General features: G+C 43.8%; 2 gene segments (V, D, J or C); both read right to left on the minus strand.

Annotated features, from left to right (window-relative positions):
- The window catches only part of LOC309381622 (Ig gamma chain C region-like), a 110030-nt gene that overhangs the window by 86836 nt on the left and 8061 nt on the right, over positions 1–15133 (minus strand).
- Positions 4424–8786, minus strand: LOC309381269 (immunoglobulin heavy constant mu-like). The segment is given in 3 exons: positions 8441–8786; positions 6259–6597; positions 4424–5050 (listed from the first exon to the last, which is right to left on the minus strand).

Here is a 15133-nt window from a genome sequence, read left to right on the forward strand (position 1 = left end):
GTCAGATTTGCAGGAGGAAAGTTGAGATGGACCGATGGACAGGTTGGGACAGGATCAGGGGTGGGATTTCTGCCGGTTCGCACCAGTTCAGCCAGTTCAGTGGTGGCGCCGGTGACCTCATCACCAGTTCAATTGAACAGGTAGTTGAGGCCAAGCTGATATCATCAAGCATGCTCAGAAGTTCCTGTGCATGCCCAGAAGCACGCTCCTGCTACTGAACCACTAGAGAAGAAAATAGGACTTCATGCCTGGTGGGATTCTACACACAAACTTGGTGGCAAACAGTTGTCTCCTTCTTTGGATGTCCTTGGAAAGGACGGTTTTGTTGTTTTTAAAAAATATGTGCCATTCATTTGAAATGAATTTGAAGTTTTTCAAAGAAGTTGCAATCCGTCTAATCGTAAAGAAAGGGATAGTGGTTTTGGTCAAAAGTCTCTGGTCAGTTTTGTGGCTTGTTAGAACTGAATTTGTGGTTTACAATATTTAAAGTCAGCTTTCTACCCTTCCCATCAGATTGCCCTGTTTTATTTCATCCAACCGGATGGGCGAATGCCAATGTAGGAGCAAATTGGTACATTCTGAATTCCTGTTTCACAATATTAAATGAAGTAGTAGTAGAAGACGTTTCCTTGAGTACAAAGGGATATTATTTGTGTGCTACCTGAAATCAATCTTGGCAGTTCGAACAATTAATCAGTGGCACATCTTGCCTCCAGAAAGGTTTTTAAGAAGAGATGGGACAACATTTTCCTGAAATGGTATCGAGTTTTCTAGGGGTTGGACTAGAAGATCTCCAAGGTCCCTTACAACTCTGTTATTCTGTAAAATGAGCTACAACAGGGCAATTAGGTAACTAAGTCAGAGCCACAAGTACCCTACAGGAACTACCATTTATACAAAGCTATTGGGAGTTCAAATTGCCTGGCCTCCCTATTGTGATTTTGAGTTTAAGATGCCAAGTATTGGTTATGGATTTCCCAGTTGCAATGTATGGTGTGAAGGTTGGACCATGAGAAAGGCTGAGTGCCAAAGAATGGAGGCCTTTGAAACTCTGGTGCTGGAGAAGACTCCTGCAAGTCCCTTGGATTGCAAGGCGATCCAACCGGTCAGTTCTAGAGGAGATCAACCCTGACTGCTCTTTAGGAGGCCAGATCCTGAAGAGGAAACTCAAATGGTTTGGCCATCTAATGAGAAAGAAGGACTCCCGGGAGAAGAGCCTCATGCTGGGAAAGATGGAGGGCAAAAGAAGAAGGGGATGACAGAGAATGAGGTGGCTGGATGGAGTCACTGAAGCAGTTAGCGTGAACTTAAATGGACTCCAGGGGATGGTAGAGGACAGGAAGGCCTGGAGGAACGTTGTCTATGGGGTTGCAATGGGTTCGGACATGACTTTGCAACTAACAACAACAACATGCCCTGTATTTGGCCATAAGATGAGGGTGAGGATGAATTTTGTCCTTTCAAGTGCTGTGGTTGATGAACTCATAGCTTAACATTCCTGAGAAACTATGGTGAATATAGGACAGATGGGACAGGCGATAGCAGCATCAAATACTTATCTATCTTCCCTTGAGTACATCCTCGTGAAATACAGATGAAATAGTTTTCCTCGGTTATATTATTGTCAATATTCTTTGTCATATGTTGGGATAAAAGAAAGAGCATTCAGGGAATGGATGGGGGCATCAACTCCTTCTCCTTATTCTGTTCTTTGAGGAGAAGGAACAATTGTTTGGCCTTTTTCTGGCCTGGTGGCCATTTTAGGACTCTTAAAACTCACAGCTAAGAATTTGTCTGGAGTATTTTGAAGGGAATTGAATTTGAATTTTATTGAATTTATAGACCACCCCTTCTCCCCGAAGGGACCTCAAGAGTACCTCAGAAAGGCGTCAATTTGAAGTGTATGCTGGTTGGATTTGCTTCACGGGAGTCATCAAATGTTTTGAAGCATTTACCTGCTTGCAAGAGTAAAGTTGATGGTGGCCCACCATGAAAACCTTGGGCTCTAAAGTCCATTCGCTCAAAAAACTAAAAAAGGGGGAAATTATACTTTTTAAAATTAAGAATGTCAGAGTGATGGGGTTTTCTTAAATGATCAAATTAAACCCAACCTTTATTGTCAATGCAAAGCATGTGGACAAGGAATAAAAATTCAATGGCTAATTTTCAGGGTGTATGGAAAAGTTAATCAGCTGATTGTAGATCTGTTTAATGTATAAACTATTTATATTTTTTTATTTTTTATTTAAAAAAAACACCAAGTCAATTTGGGTACATTTCATCTCCTCTCTTGTCCAGACAAAGTAATCAATTTTCTTAAGAACCCTGGAATGTTCAATTTGGTTAACCCAATCAAGGGGTGTGCTCATAAATGTTTGCGATTTGTTAATTAGTTGGGGGGTTCCTTGGATAATTTAATTAAACGGCGTGGATTTTCAACCCTCAATTTTCGATCTCATTTTAATGCTCGGGATAACCTTTCATTGTCCTGAAGTTCTAGGTATTTGATCGTCTAAATTATTTTCATGATGATAAACATTCACGATCAATCAAATAACGGTGGCTTTCTTTTAAAACCACATTTCTCTTTTTATAGAAGAACATCTGTGTGCTGAGAATTGTTGATATGGACTAGATTAAGATAAAGGTAAAAGTTCCCCTTGCATATATACGCTAGTCGTTCCTGACTCTAGGGGGCAGTGCTCATCTCCGTTTCAAAACCGAAGAGCTAGCGCTGTCCGAAGACGTCTCCGTGGTCATGTGGCTGGCATGACTAAATGCCTTCAAAGGCGCACGGAACGCTGTTCCCTTCCCACCAAAGGTTGTCCCTATTTTTCTACTTGCATTTTTACATGCTTTCGAACCTGCTGGGTTGCCAGAAGCCGGGACAAGTAACCGGAGCTCACTCCGTTACACAATGCTAGGGATTCGAACCGTCGAACTGCCGACCTCTCTGATTGACAAGCTCAGCGTCTTAGCCACTGAGCCACTGTGTCCCTTATTTTCATGATGATAAACATTCACAATGAATCAAACCATGGCGGCTTTTTTTTAAAGCATTATTTCTCTTTTTATAGAACAACATCATCTGTGTGCTGAAAGTTGTTGACATGGACTAGATTATTTTGCAGCAAAACCTCAAAGGTCACCCCCCCCTATTTTCAAAACAACACCATCGTTACGATGTTGTGCGTTTGCTCTTTGACGATTGCATGTAGGATGAGTCTCCAGAGAAGCACTTGTTTTGTGTTGTTTAACCAAGATGTTTTGGCTTGTGTATCCTCTTTGTTGTATTGGTGTTTACAGTTTTTACTTCACTTAGAACTGAAAGAAATTGTTCGGAACTGGAACTGTGTTAACTGAGTGAAGCCTAAGATGCACGATAGAGCATTCAACATTTATCCCGTTTCCCCGAAAATAAGACAGGCTCTTATTTTCTTTTGACCCTCAAAATAAGCGCTTGGCCTTATTTTCGGGGAGGTCTTGTGATTTTTGAGGTGCAGGAGGCGGCGAGCGTGGTCACCTCATGGCTGCTGCTGTGTTGCAATATTTTCAGGGAGGGCTTATTTTCAGGGGAGGGTTTATTTTAGCGCATGCGCTCAAAAGCCCAATTGGGTTTATCATCCGGGGAGGTCTTATTTGTCAGGGAAACAGGGTATTTAGTTGTGTTCCTATTGAGGCGATCAAGCTCCTATGCTCTGTTTAAAGATCTATTGGGGTGTTATTTTAATGTGTTTCATAAAACTCTTTCTTAAGAACTTCTTTGTCTTGTACAAAGGATGTAATAACTTCTGACAAACACCCAATGTTTGAGACATCGCCTTGCATGTCAAACAAATTAAAGAGAAGTGAATGGTCCGAGGATGTGCCTCTAAGAATGGTATGATATGAAAAGACGAATCACCCCAAATTGGACATTGATGTGGGGAGTGGATAATGGACGACAGTACGGAAAAGGGAAGCTGTCCGCCAGCTTTCTAAAATAGCTTTTCTCCACTTTGATATGTGTTTTCCTGGAAATAAGACAGGGACTTATTTGCTTTTGACCCCCCAAATAAGCGCTTGGCCTTATTTTTGGGGAGGTCTTATTAATTTTGAGGTGCAGAAGGTGGCGAGCGTGGTCACCTCATGGCTGCTGCAGTGTTGCAATATTTTTGGGGAGGGCTTATTTTAGGGGAAGGGCATATTTTAGTGCATACACTCAAAGCCTGATCGGGCTTATTATCTGGGGAGGTCTTATTTGTGGGAAAATAGGGTAGAAGTAGCACCACTTACAACAAGTGGACCGTTAATGCCATAGAAGGAGATGAAGTAGAGGAGTTATTGCCCGAAGGAATAAATGTGAAAAGATGAAGGAGCCCGAGGAAGTCAGAATTTTCAGTATTAGCTTGTGCGTCGTCACAATTTCTCACAAAGAGCCAGCTTTTGTTTTTTGTTTTGTTTTGAGAAAAAATACTTTATTGCAAAATATTTAATTCCTTCAGAAAGAGGTGGCCAGATGTTGGGTTTAAGGCTGACACATCCTTCCTTAAGAGACCTGCCTTCATCACTGAGGACTTTCCATTCGAAGTCTCAGTAACGAAGCAGAAGAAAACAGAGGCGGGTGGGAGATAGAGCCAACGAAGGTTTCTCAAAAGAAATGAGGTTGACCATTAGTAGCAGGGGCTGGAAGCGTCAGAGAGGACTAAGGAGACGTTGACAATGGATGGTTTACCCGTGTTCTTGTTTATCGTCTTCTGAATTGACTGGAAGGGCAAGGCTTCATGTCCCACCACGCAAGTGAAGGAATCTCCCGCGCTCCACTCTTGCTCGTTGACGCTCAACATGCTGTAGGCAAAATGCTCTGTGGATGATATTTTGGACTCTGCTATGGGTTTGCTGGTGAAGTATGTTGATTCGCTGACTGGCTGTTCATTCTGGAGCCAACGCACAAATATGTTGCCAGGATTGAAGTGTTTGATGAGGCAGGTGAGGGTAACTTTTTCCCGCAAATTCAGCTCTTCTATTGAAGGTGAAAGGACGTAGACCAAAGGAGCTTTGAGTTCGCCAACTAAATAATGGGAAAAGGAAAAAGGGTGAGGATACATTCGCAGACGTGTATTTAGTAGACATCATCGTGTTTAATTGTACTGCACTGTCCTGCACTGGTGACAGGAAGGGCATCCGGCCAGTTAAAACACTCTGCTAGCTCAATTCAGTTGCCCAGGCTCCACCCCGTAAGGGATTAAAGGTAAAGGTTCCCCTCACACATATGTTCCCGACTCTAGGGGGCGGTGCTCATCTCCATTTAAAATCCGAAGAGCCAGCGCTGTCCGAAGATGTCTCTGTGCTCATGTGGCTGGCATGACTAAATGCCGAAGCCACACAGAACGCTGTTCCCTTCCCACCAAAGGTGGTTCCTATTTTTCTACTCGCATTTTTACGTGCTTTCGAACTGCTAGGTTGGCAGAAGCTGGGACAAGTCACGGGAGCTCACTCCATTACGCGGCGCTTGGGATTTGAACCGCCAAACTGCTGACCGACAAGCTCAGCGTCTTTAGCCACTGAGCCACCGCATGGAGTCATTGAAAGACCATGATCCTATTTAACTGTAGCTGCTTCTAGGTGATACCACTCTTAAATGCATAAAGGCATTTCTCTTTGTCATAGGACAAAGATTAGTTGATTGGCTTAAAGGTTGACGGTTCACACTTGGCCGAAAGAAGCCAGGTCTACTTAGGGTAGACCAGAGAAAGGAGAAAAAAAATCCTGTGGAATAATGAGGCCAGAATTAAAAGCCAAGGCACCCCTTTGATCATTCTGCCTATGTGTTTAAAGGTACCAATCAAGATCAATGCAGCCTGAGAAAAATTACATTTGTGCTGTCTGTCAATCTGAATAGTCTCAGGTTGTACACAAACTTTTTCCTAGGGGAAGGTGAGAAGGTGCTTTCTCTCCATACAAGAAGAGTGGAATTGGGGAAAAAAAAAGATGTTTGTAGATCACCATGGATGTGGAAACTGGTGACTCGTGACATGTACTTGACGGGAGTTAAGGAGGAGTCACCAAAATCAGATCAAGAATAGCATTCATGGGGATGTCAATCCAGGCAACTGGAGAAGGTCAATTTGGGGGTACCCTGAAGGATGTACTAAGGATTCTGGTTCTACTATATCCACGAGGTTAATCTCATTTATCTGGAAACCTCCTGGAATGTGGGACCTCCCCCTGCCCCCCCCCCATAATGCTTTTCATGGATCAACGCAACGAGAAACTTACCACTCTCCTTCTGCAGGGATTTTTCTACTGGCTTGACAAGTACGTCTTCAAATGTCACTTTGCAGGTATATCTTTCCTTCTCGTTCCACTCGGTTGCACACACGGTGGCTATCGCATCGACGTAGTAAAAATCATTGGGCTGCTCTACGAAGTTGGTCATCACCGTGTGTAGTTGCTTGTTGTCTGAGGCTCGGGTCCAGGTGACATTCAATTTCAAATAGTCCGAACCAGGGGGGATATTGGAGATCCTGCAAGTCAGGTTGGCTGAGTTGGTCAGGAACATGTCAGCAAAAGATGGGGGGATGGTTTCCACAGTAACTTCTGAACAGTCAGGGGGGTCTGGGGAATATCAAAGCAAAATTAAGAACATGGTTCCATTGTACAATAAACCAGTAAATTGTACAAGTTTTTCTCTACTTTTCCCATATTTAATGACAAGCATATTGTGGAGCTGCGTATGTTGTGACTGCTGCCTTCTGATTATTAAAATGTGTTGAATAAGTAGCTAACAATTTGATTAATGTAATGCAGTGGGTGGTCCATTAATCACGTACAATTAGGTGGGGGGGAATAAAATTGTATCAGGGACCTGTCCCTATGCATCTTTCAGAAATATACAGATGATCTCTTTGGATTTATCTCTGAGAGCTTTGATGGGGTTTTCAGAATCTGTCATGGTAGAGACTTTTTTAAAAAAAATCTCAATCTCAATGGTGAACTTTGAAATAGGAACATTAACATTAGGTAGCTATATACGATATTGTCAGGCCTGCGGCCATCTTTCTTTTGGATCTTTGGCCTGCCACATTTTCCATTATTCTACTATGTCTTTTCTATTGTGGGAAAATGGGAGGGGGGGATTGTACGGAGTTATTTACTGTATAGCCAAAACAAAATTCTTTCTAGAAAGCCAAGGTCATCCTTTGTCTCTGCACCTGACGGGAATTGGATGGGTGGAAGCTGCCAGCATGGCAGTGGGAGATGGGACCATGGGATGAACTTGTGGGTGTGGGGGGCAAGATCTTGAACTTTCAACTGGGTGGGGAAAACCTGGAAGCTTTCACATTCGGGTTTTCCCAGATGTGTCAACATGGCTCTCTTAATAAATTAGAACTTTGAGCAATACTTTGCCTTGGACTCTGATTGACTTTTGGATGCTACTTGGAACCCTGACGGATATTCTGTTTTTCCTAGCCATTTATTAATAAGGAGCATGTGTTTTCTTTGTTCAAATTCTAACTAGGGCACTTCAGAGAAAAGAGAATTCTCTGCATTGACATCAAAACAGAGGTGCGTGTGTTGGTTTCTCAGGGATCTGTGAGCTTGTTTGTTTGCAGAAGGAAGTAACATCAGCCGTGCAAACCCCACTCCCTTCGAGCATTGATGAGGTTACCTACTTTGGCTCATGAAACGTCTGCAAGAAAACAAGCTAGCTCAGATATCACCAAGGACGTCTTCCATTTCAACCCTGAGCTACAAATATTCTCCTTTACAGGTGAATATACCTTGTTTTTCCCAAAATAAGACCTCCCCGAATAATAAGCCCAATCGGGATTTTCAGCACATGCGCCAAAATAAGCCATCCCGTAAAATATTTAAATGCATGTGCAGCTGGTCCACGCCATTTCTTGGAGGGAAAAGGGGGGAACATAACCCATGTGCCCCACGTGCACCTGCCATCCACATGGAACAGCCTTGAGGAGGCCACTCCCGCAAATCCTAGCTACACTTCTCTTAGTGGCAGCCGCAAAAAGAGCAGCAGGACCAGAAACACTAGGACTGGCAAAAATGTGCCAAAAACAGAGACAGAACTTCTGGCCCTCTCTGGATCAGCTGATCAGCAGCCCAAGGGCCGAGGGGCCTCCTGCACCCCAAAAATAATAAGACCCCCCCAATATGGGCAAGCGCTTATTTCAGGGGGTGAAAAGAAAATAAGACCCTGTCTTATTTTTGGGAAAACACAGTATCGTTTACTGAATTAATGGATGCTCTCAGAGGCATTGGTCCCCGGTGAACCAAAGTAGGTATAGAATGTGGGGTGGATGTGTATGTACAAAGCTTGGCAGCAGACACTCCCCCCCCCAACTAAACAACTCAGTGTTTCATCTAAAGGAGCATTTGAGGAAAGAGTTATCCCATAACTGGCCACCTTGCTCTGATTCTTGAAGAAGATTCTACTTACCTTTGCCGAAAGATAGCACGCTGAAGGTCTCCGAACGGTTGAAGGTCCTGCTTTTCACGTCACAGGTGAACTTCTTTTCAGAAAGCCAGTCTTCCTTGGTGATGACAAGTTTGCTCCAAATGGTGTATCCCCCATGGCTATTCGGGACGGGTTTGCTGGTGGTGATGCCGGTGGTGATTTCTCGTTGCTCCTTAAGCCAACGGAGCTCAATGTTTGGGGAGCAGAGGTTACTAACTTCACAGGTAACAGTGGAATTTAGGTAGCTACTGGAAAAGGCCTTAACAATTGGTGCCCGGATGAGCATCCCAGGCTCCGTTAATGGTGGCACATCTGGAGCATTGCAAGAAAAAAAAACAATGACAATTGGGTCAAGGAACTTCAATACCTTCAAAGCATAATGTAAATGAAGATTCAGAAGGGGCAGTAATGTTGAGGGACTTACATGTTCAGTTCTATCAAGAACACCAACTAGCTAAACTAAGTGATCTGCTGGCCTTTGATAAATGAGAAACACATCTGTATCTACCGAAATGTCTCAGAAATAGGGATCTAGGGAAATGAGAATGAGTGGGGTTTAACCCCAGACCTCAGGCTCATCCCCCAGAGCACAAAACAGGGCCCTGAGGAGCATATTCAGAGAACTCATTTACCATGGCCAAGAAGAAGCCACGCCCTCTATAGTCAGAATGTGGGCTTTTCAAGGGAAATGAAAGTATCTCAGTGTGCCTATCATTCCAAAGAAATAATCACCCAGGTAGAAAATGTCAGGTTTGAATGAGACTGTGTTAATTATCCGTTGGGTTAAGCAAAGGAAATTGCCATATTTTTCAGACTATAAGATGCACTGGAGTATAAGACACACCATGAGTTTTTTGCTTGTTTTTGCCCTCCTCAGCCCCCAGGAGCACTTTGCAAGCCTCCTAAACCTTGTGCACATCCGTTTTTGCAAAGTGGGTGGGGTTTCGGTAGGTCAAAAAATGCTACATTCAGTGTATAGGACACACCCAAGTTTTCACCCTCTTTTTTTGAGGGGAAAAAGGTGCGTCTTATACTCGGAAAAATACGGCAGGTTCTAGTGATTTAGGAGGCAGGCTAACTTTTCTACAAGCCTGTGTTGTCTCTAGCTTCTAATGTCCTCTGATTGGCTGCCTCATGAAAGTACCCTACGTGTTGGTGGGTGGCATGGCTGATGGAGTAAAGGAATTTCACTTACATTGTCGAACAACTGGGATCGTTGGCTTGCCCTTGGGGTGATCGGCTTGGCAATAGAACTTTTCATATCTTTCCCACGCAGCCCGGGGGACTTTAGCCTGAGACGCTGTGGTGTACGTCCCACCGGACAAGATCGATGGAAATTTCACGTAGTTCTGGCTGCTGATACTCTGATGGTTTGTATCATTCCAGGAGAAAGTGATGGAATCTGGCAGGAAATTCTTGGCGAGGCATCCGATGGTGATGTCTTGAGCGCCTGAGTTGTCCCCGGATGGGATGAGTGGGAAAAGAGAAGGGGCCTTTGGGGATTCTGAGGGAGAAGAAAAAAAGGATGGCGGGTGTTGAAGCGGTTACACGCTCAGCTGGGATTGAGCGCACGAAAGGAAGCAAGTCTTGCTTTTGCTGGGAAAGGAAGAGAAGACGAACAACTATCCGTGTAAGTGTTCCTCGATTCAACCAGGTTCTGCGGAGTGCGTGTCGTGGTTCCATGGATAGATTCAAGTTAGAGGCAAGCTTCCAGGCTGAAGTTTTGCCTCACTTGATCCCTAACCAGTTCTAACCGTTCATATGGATCCCTCCTTCAACTGATCATCCTGTGTGTGAGCTGAGATAGGAGGGTTAGGAAGTATGAACGGAGGTGCGAACGTTTTACCGGTTAGCTGCCCATAGCCTGAGATTCGTGGCTTGCCAGGCTTTGTCATAGGAGATTTCAATCAATGGGACCACTTCCCCAGGATTATTATAGGAATCCCTATAGAGAGCAACCTTGGGAAAGTTTATCTATTTAGAAACTCATATTTAGAAACCGTCCATCTCCTTCGCGGAGGAAATATTTTGTATTCTTATTGCCGCAAACTGGACGGATTCTAAACAGGATTGGAATCTCCTTCCAAGGAGATAAATTTTCAGATTCATGAAAACAACAATGGTGAACACCCCCCCACCCGCATATTCCCCCCATAGTGCCGGAAAGACGGAATCCTTAAGAACGTTTTGTAAAATAGCATTTACTCAGAGGTCACAGACGAACTGACAAAATATTTCCGAGTCTAGGGAAGAAAACGAGAAGCAAAATTTTAATCTCCTTCGGGCCACACGCTGAGATTTGAAAGTAATCAAAGCATTTCTTCTCCAAAAGATGGAAGCAGATCTCAAACTTTTCTCTGAAACCTTGTTGCCAAAGTTATCTTGGTCATCCAGGTAAATGAAAGCCAACAATTTGCTCAAACTGGATATTCTACTTGGCTCCCCTTTCTTTACCAGTTGAGTGCTCTCTTTTGGTTAGCTACTAAAAGAGTAAACTCTGTTTTCTTGCTCTACGCACACAAACACACAAACACACACACACACCCCTCCCTTTTGGGTGTCAACTGTTTGAAGTAGCCCAGAAACCAGTATCATGAGTTCTAATACTACTTTTACTGTAACAGAATCGTGTAAGTCCCCCTCCTTCCTTTAGTTTCTAGGGAATGAGGGAGGGTCTCTTCTGAGAGACTTTCCACCCACTTTTCTGTGGGCTGAGATGTCTCTTAGTTGACCATTGCCTTCCTCATTCTGCCTCCCTTTCCCCTTTGTCCTCCCCCCTCTCTCAAGGATATTCCCACAGAACCTTAGAGAACTTCAGAAAAAGTTTCTGATCCCCCTGTCTAAGGGGAGATCTCTCTTTTGATTCTTAAAAGCTATGTTTTAGGCTCCAATTCTCTCAACTCTCCTGATTTCTTGCTTAGAAACAGGTACATCACACAACAGTGTAGTAAATGTGCCTCATTCTCCCACCTCCTATTTCCCCCATGACAACAACGAGTGATCAATGCAAAGTCCACCCAGCCAACTTTCATGCCCAAGAATGACCTAAAACTCACAACGTTCCGGTTTCTAGACCAGCAACTTACTTGCTACACCAAACTGATTCAGATATTTACCAGATGTCTTCTACTGAAGGGACATAGCAATAGTAGAATGGGTAGAATTACCGGGACATGATAACAACTTGCTATTTCACTTCTGTAAGAATTGCTTTGCTCCTGCAAGAATGAGAATTGCCTCCTCCATTTGCTTCTACCAGTGATCTAACTCCTGTTATCTTGATTTTGTGGGCAACTCAGTGCCTGGGGCAGTTATGGCCTGGCAGGGTTACATCAGGCAAATACCTGTACTGCTAAGCACTCAGCCTCCACTGTTCCTTGCTGCTCAGCCAAAGCAGGGCTACAAGGAAGGCATGGGCCAGGGGGCCAGAATTGGGTACTAAGCAGATGCCTCCAAAGGTATAAAAAGATGCCATATCTTCCCTAAGGTGTGACCTTTAACTGCATGTTGTGGAATGGTCTACCCAATTCTTCTTTGTACAAATAAAAGCAGTTACTTTTCCCAAGCCTCTTCCTGGGTCTCTCTCTTCTTTGGTTTTACAGAATCAAAGCACAGTCCATGAGACTCAGTTCCTGCTTCTCCTTTAAATATGGAGAACAAGCAGGGCTAAAACTTTCACAGTGACCAGAATGAAAAATGATTCTACTCCCTCTCCAAAGGTGAGCCTTTCATCCTCCATCCCAATCCAAACTGATCTAGTTCTGTTTTTTTTTAAAGAATACTTTGTGCGTCAAAATCAGGAGGGGAAAATTTGTCTCGGCCTGAATCTGACGGTACCTTAAAATAACAGTTATTAAAATAACCAACTCAGCAGCTGCTTCTCTGATTTATTGGAAGCTCAGCTTATTGGGGTTGGATTAGAAGACCTCCAAGGTCCCTTCCAACTCTGTCATTTTGCCTTTTCTGCAGCTGACTTACTGCTAGAACATTTCACACTTCCTATCTCTGTCGCATTTCAGAAGGAAAGTCCCCAACTGCTCTCTGGCACCGTAGTGCAGAAGAAAACCATACAATTTACAACTGAACGCTAGACCCTGGCAAAATCATCGTACCCTGCCCACCCAAAGCTTGAGCTGATGAGTAGTGACTTTCTAGAACAGGGTTTGTCAAGCTCATCCACCTTAAGATAGTTGGACTTCAACTTCTAGAATTCCTTAGCTGCATGAGGAAAGTGGATGAGGTCAAGTAACCCTATTCCAGGAGGCCAGGCGGGGAGAACTTAGCTGCTTTCTCCTGACTTCTCTTTTTTGGGGGGGAAACAAATTTAATTTTTTGTTACATATTTTAACTTATTTTATAAACAAATTGTTGCCCGGGGTTTCCCTCTGAACATCTTCCCGTATGCATAGTTCATTTTACATCATCTTTCCATTTCCCATTTCAGCCATATTGTTTTCTTTCCATATTTTCCATCTTAAGTTTAATTTCTTCTTAGTAGGTTCAACGGTATCATTATTTGCCCCTCCAAATTAACCACATTTAACATTTCATTTTCATCTATTATTCAGTTTTTACTGTAGAGAAGCTTTATCCTCAGATTTAATGTTGTATAGTACACACGTCGCTTAGTTAATTATCCACAATGAAAAGCATTAATCTATTCCCCTCACATCATATTAACTATGTATCATTGGCAATATTAACATATTTCATTTTATTCTACTAGTAAATCTTTTTTCCTTCTTTCCTCCTTTCCTGTCCATTTTCTCTTGGCCTCCTGACTTCTTCTAAAGCCCAGGTGTAATCGATCAAGTCAAATCATTTATCTAGCTGAGTAAAGGTAGCTATTTCCCCAAAGTCCCTCTCCATAATTCATACAACTCTACTCTGCTGCTGAATCCAAGATACAGCGGGTAACTTTATCATTCTCCTATCTAGGCTCTTGATTTTTAGAAAGCTGGGAAGCTGGCTGTATTTTACCCAGCCCTCACAAACCATTTCTCCAACCAGAGCCTTGGAGCAGCGTGAGAAAACATGAGGTGCAACCTCAAAGTTTAACGCAAAGGGTTGCACATATCCAAGTGGGATACTACACCTCAATAAAGGAAGGAGAGGCAGGAAAAAATGCTCACTGCTTTCCCCCCAACGTTGGGATGTCTAAGCTAAGAGTCTCGCAGGCAGCTTGCAAACTCTATGGCTTCAGGGAGATTTGGGAGCAATTAGCTCTCTTCCCCCCCCCCCAAAGCTATAGAGTTATCTCCTAGAACAGCCACGAGTTTTAGAGTAGGGAGAAAAGCTCTTCAGAGCTTTTTCTGAAAGCTTTCCAACTTCTGGAAAGCAAGGACTCTCCTACTAAGCCTGGCCATGTGGTCCAGAGAAATGGCATCCTCTCTCAACCTTCTCCATGCCACAAGCTGGGCATGGTGTCCCTCAGCTGTCCCTCTGGCCACTATCCCAAAACGAGCAGATTGTGGAATTAACCTGATTTTCAAAGCTATAGAGTTATCTCCCTAGAACAGCCACACGTTTTAGAGTAGGGAGAAAGGCTCTTGGAGCTTCAAAGCTTTTTCTGAAAGCTTTCCAACTTCGGGAAAGGAAGGACTTTCCTACTAAGCTTGGCCATGGGGTCCATCCTTCTCAACCTTCTCCATGCCACAAGTTGGAATGGTGTCCCTCAGCTGACCTTCTGGCCGCTATCACAAAACGAGCAGGTTGCGATTTTGCACAATACACTGAATCATAAAACAACCAGACTGAATCTGTACTACAGGCTGAGCTTGTAAAAAGCAAATAAACCGTAACCCAAGTTAACAATAAACAAGTCAAACTGATCTTGGGCTTCTAAGGGTTTTACTTGACCGCTAAACTTTGTGAAGTCAACCTCTGCTTCCTCCTTCTTCTCTAAAAATTTGAGAACAATCATCCACCTTTTAGCTAAGGGACTCGCTTGGAGTAATTCCTAGAATTTGCAGAGACCTAAATCGCTCGGGAACCAGCTGAGCCCCAAGATTAAACAGCTGAGCTGTTTTGGGGGCAAAGCGGTAAGCTGGCTAGGCAACCCCAGTTCAATTTCTCCCAAAATGGCAGCTTTAGAAAGCTTGCAGCTTTCCAAGCCGACGGGCGAGCTTTAGAATTTCTACACAATGGCTCAAGCGTTCCCCATCCTGATTAAGGTAAAGGTTCCCCTCACACACATGTGCTAGTCATTCCCGACTCTAAGGGGTGGTGCTCATCTCCGTTTCAAAGCCAAAAAGCCAGCACTGTCCAGAGACATTTCTGTGGTCATGTGGCCAGCATGACTAAATGCCAAAGGCACACGGAATGCTGTTCCCTTCCCACCAAAGGTGGTCCCTATTTTTCTACATGCGTTTTTTTACGTGCTTTCAAACTGCTAGGTTGGCAGAAGCTGGGACAAGTAACGGGAGCTCACTCAATTACGTGGCACTAGGGATTCAAACCGCTGAACTGCCTACCTTCTGATCGACAAGCTCAACGTCTTAACCACCGACGATTAAACCCACCACTAAATGGGGAACCCTTCCAGGTTTTTTTGGGGGGGCTAGCTACCACTACCACCCTTGCTACCTCTGCAGTTGAAAGATTGATTGACAAGATCTCCCCGTTGAGTGGCGGGTTTCACAGAAAGCTAGTGTTTCCCTCCCAAGCTTCTCTCTG

The sequence above is a fragment of the Natrix helvetica genome, assembly GCF_964273705.1.
Source record: "Natrix helvetica genome assembly, chromosome: Z".
In the NCBI taxonomy this organism is placed as follows: Eukaryota; Metazoa; Chordata; class Lepidosauria; order Squamata; family Natricidae; genus Natrix; species Natrix helvetica.